A 4730-nucleotide genomic window follows, 5' to 3' on the forward strand; every position below is an offset into this window, starting at 1 on the left:
TTTTTCTTTGTTGTTTTAATGATTCCCATTCTTTCACTTCTCACTGAATTGCTCTGGCAGGGTTTCCTGATGGGAAATTCTTTTTTTTAGTGTACTCATTTATGTCTCATAATGTTCTCTCTCTCTCTCTCTCTCTCTCTCTCTCTCTCTCTCTCTCTCTCTCTCTCTCTGTGTGCGTGCGTGCGTGCGTGCGCGTGCGTGTGTATGTGTGTGTATATGTGTGTGTATGTGTATATGTGTGTGTGCGTGTGTGTGTGTGTGTATGTGTGTGTGTGTGTGTGTGTGTGTGTGTATGTGTGTGTGTGTGTGTGTGTGTGTGTGTGTGTGTGTGTGTGTGTGTGTGTGTGTGTGTGTAATACAAGAATGTCAATTTCCTCGTTTTCAACCCTTTCCTCCAACTTCCTCTTCTAATGGGCCTGGCCAAATCTTACTGGCATGCACCCCTTCGTGGGAAGCATGTTGGAAGAGGCCTGGGATCCTGGCTAGGATGGTGAGCATAGTTACTGTAACCATTACCCTAGGCTTTTCAATAGGGGTAAAGTTTTTAGGAGTTGTGGCCTTTCCTATTAACATAATGAAAATTTGTTAAGGAGGAGTAGAGGGAAGGAAAGAGAGGGGGAGAATAGGTGAGCTATTTTGGCAATTGTTTTGTGGTGGAATTGTAAGATCAAAGGACGATATATACTGATTAGCCAGTCAGAAAGCGTTCCTGGAGCTCAGTGAGCCAGGTCTGGATGAGATACTGAAGAAGACCTTTAGCATTGTATACCAGAGGCTAAACCTTATTGGTGGAAAAGACTTCATTTCAAAAATTGCATGGGGCATTTGGTGGTGAACTCAGAGGTTTCCAACTTTTAGGTCAGGACCGCTTTGTGGGGTCAAATATCAGATATCCTGCATATCATATATTTACATTATGATTCATAACAGTAGTAAAATTACAGTTGTGAAGTAACAACAAAATGATTTTATGGCTGGGGGTCACTGCAACATGAGGAACTGGATTAAAGGGTCACAGAAATAGGAAGGTTGAGAATCAGTGCTCTAGAGCCTTGGAGTAAGTGAAATATACAGAATAAAAGGAACAGCACCAGTGTCTGAAAAATGCTCATATGAAGACAAAAGACAGATCTGAGAAAACAAATGGTAGGTAGAGTCTGTGGGAAACTGCCTGGAAGATAAGTGCTTCTGTTTTATCTTCTGGAAGGATTTGAACATGCTAGAAGAGAAGAGATGGTTTAGGAGCAAGAGGCTCAGCTGTGAGAAGGTAGTGTCTACACCTACCTGGTGAATGTCAGATCAACGGGTATTGATTCTATTTCCCTGTCATGGTGAGTGGAGGGTAAGCCTGAGAAGGCAGGTCAAGTACCAGTTCCTGCCTTAGCAATGTTGGGTCTTGTATGCTAACTCTTTAGCTCACATGCTAGCATTGACAAGGACAAACCAATGGCAAGCTTGGCAGGCTGAGAAGTCTGTGGAAGGGAGAGGGTGGCAGTCACATGCTGGTGATAGACATAGGTTTATGTAAGGGAATGGTAACGGGGAGAGTTTGAGACTCTGTCAACTTTAAGTTCTAGTAACACAGTATGAAACACCCAGGATGTCTAAGCATGCCCTTAGTCTGTGAACAGTATTTTCTCATCTTGCTTGAGTGCTAAGCATCACTTTATATTCTCTAAGAAGCTGTTTTCTGCTTTGGAAGTGATTGGGTTTTCTCCTTAGTAGAATGCCATCTGCATTAAACTCCAGGAAACGTGGAGTGACATATACTTCTCATGTGTTGCATGTCTTTAAAGCTCTTGTGCATCCACTTTAGAGAAGCCAACTGGCCTTTTCAATGAATGGCTCTCTGGAAAGACAAGTTCAAGCTGGGGACAGTGATATGACAACTCATGTTGAATTGAACACCAAGCGTGAGCAGTAGTTTATTTCTGCAGGCTACTTTTCTAGGTTCAATAAACACACAGTTTCAAGGAAAATAATGTCACCATGAGGAGAGATGATTTCTGAAACTATCAGTAGTATGGATTCTCCTCCTCCTCCTCCTCCTCCTCCTCCCCCTCCTTCTCCCCCTCCTCTCCTCTTCCACCCTCACTGGGTAGCCATCCAACTCATCTCTTTCATTCCATTAAGCAGCTCTTTGAAGTGGGGAGGGGGGGATGAAGAATGAACACAGGTGAGCCTTTTAAAGTAATGATACTAGTCTGCTATTTCTAGAGTCAGGCTTGAAGAATTTGTTGGATTCTCTTCATTCAGTTTTGCATTTCCTAAGAAAAGATTAAAATACACTGGGCCCTTTTTAAAAAATGTAAAATGGGCCACATATAGTGGCACATGTCTTTAATCCCAGAGTTCCAGAGGCAGGTGGATCTCATGACTTTGAAGATAGCCTGGTCTACATGGCAAATTACAGGCCAGCTTGGGCTACATAGTGCAATCTTGTCCCACACACACTCAAAGCAATTGCTATCACTATGACCTTAGGGAGCAGGGCTTCAGAGGGCAGTTTCTCCGTGGTGTTCCCAATCTCTAAAGACAGGAAACATGGGCTCTGCAGCAATGCCTGTTGAAATTTAGCAACAAATGGGCCTCACAGTAAGAGACTGGTTCATTTGTGGTTGTTTGCAGATGTGAGGAGGCCAAGCATACAAATGTCAAAGATTTTGTTTCTCAACTAAATAATTTTTTACACAGTTTCACTTATTTATATCATATAATCCACCATAAAATTGAATACACTCTACCATAGGTCAGGCTCCAGAGAGGCATGGGTCTCACAGAAATGAGCAAGGCATTTTCTGACTCAGAAATCAGAGTGTGTTTTGGCAACTGACTACAAAATGGCATCAGATTAATCATCCATTTGTACTTTGAAAATACCGTTCTGTCTTCTCATTTTGAAAGGACCAAGCAGACACCATAACAGGCTGCTCAGTCTTCTCTCAGAGATCAGGCCTCAATTTCAGTTTCCTGAGACTTGAGCAAGCAATTTCTCGGAGGGCCATGAACAAAAAACATAGTCCTTGAAGTAGCTCCCTTTCTGCATGTACTCTGACCGCTCAAGATTCAGCCAGTTGTTTACTGTCTGGGACCCCTCACCAACTTAGAGCTTCGTGCTAGGCCAGTCAGCTTCCATAGCAGCTCAAGCACAGAGCCTGGGCCACTGAGTCAGCCCCCACAGTCAGTACATGATGGGGCAGTAAGCCTTCATGGCAACTCAAAAATATAACCTGGGACTTATCAAGGCCTGCCCCAAAATGGTAACTGTAACCCCCAACTAATCCTAGCCAATTAAAAGTTACTAGCATGATTGCCACCCACATAAACCAATCCTGAGTCTGTTCCTATGTAGTCTGTATATAGATTGCAAGGCCTTCCCCTCCTTGCTTTAAAAAACCTGCCCCGTTGCTACTTGGGGGTCTCTCCTGCTCTGCTGCTGTGTCAGATGGATGGAGAGTCCCGAGTTAACTCACAATACAAAGACTCCTTGCTTTTGCAGGGGATTTGGTCTCTTGGTGGTCTTTGAGGGACTCTGGGTACACCAATTTGAATAGGTAGCCCTACTTTCCATGCTACTGTGGCCATTTAAGATTGGCTTGGAAATCTCTGAGACTCAACCTGGAAGCCTACTCCACAAATGCTAGCCAAATGTCTTCACCTGCACAGCACCACCCTCCTCCCAGCATCCTGGCAACCTCAGGCCAGCTGGACTCACAGCATCCTTCTTCAGTTTCCTCACCTGCCACTTTCCTGTTGCTCCTGCTTCCCTGATTGAAGGATAGAGGATGGATTTTGTGAAATTCACAACTGCAGGGTGAATTTCAGATAAAAAAAAAAAAAAAACCAAACCCCATGAATACCCTGGTGTGGAAGTTCACGGGGAGAAGACAGAGTTAGAACACTGGCTTATCTCCAGCTGCTAACATGTCTTTTGAAAACACTATGCCCTCTGCACACTGTTCTCTGCACACTCTGTTCTCTGCATGCTCTGGTCTCTGCACACTCTGTTCTCTGCACACTCTGTTCTCTGCATGCTCTGTTCTCTGCATGCTCTGTTCTCTGCACACTCTGTTCTCTGCACACTCTGTTCTCTGCACACTCTGTTCTCTGCATGCTCTGTTCTCTGCACACTCTGTTCTCTGCACACTCTGGTCTCTGCACACTCTTGTATCTGTACACTATGCCCTCTGCACACTCTGTTCTCTGCACACTCTGTTCTCTGCACGCTCTTTTCTCTGCACGCTCTGTTCTCTGCACGCTCTGTTCTCTGCACACTGTTCTCTGCACACTGTTCTCTGCACACTCTGTTCTCTGCACGCTCTGGTCTCTGCACACTCTGTTCTCTGCACACTCTGTTCTCTGCATGCTCTGGTCTCTGCACACTCTGTTCTCTGCACACTCTGTTCTCTGCACACTCTGGTCTCTGCACACTCTGTTCTCTGCACGCTCTGTTCTCTGCACACTCGGTTCTCTGCACACTCTGGTCTCTGCACACTCTTGTATCTGTACACTATGCCCTCTGCACACTCTGTTCTCTGCACACTCTGTTCTCTGCACGCTCTGTTCTCTGCACACTCTGTTCTCTGCACACTGTTCTCTGCACACTGTTCTCTGCACACTCTGTTCTCTGCACGCTCTGGTCTCTGCACACTCTGTTCTCTGCACACTCTGGTCTCTGCACACTCTGTTCTCTGTACACTCTGTTCTCTGCATGCTCTGTTCTCTGCACA

Source organism: Peromyscus leucopus, chromosome 5 (assembly GCF_004664715.2).
Source record: "Peromyscus leucopus breed LL Stock chromosome 5, UCI_PerLeu_2.1, whole genome shotgun sequence".
NCBI classification, from domain to species: domain Eukaryota; kingdom Metazoa; phylum Chordata; class Mammalia; order Rodentia; family Cricetidae; genus Peromyscus; species Peromyscus leucopus.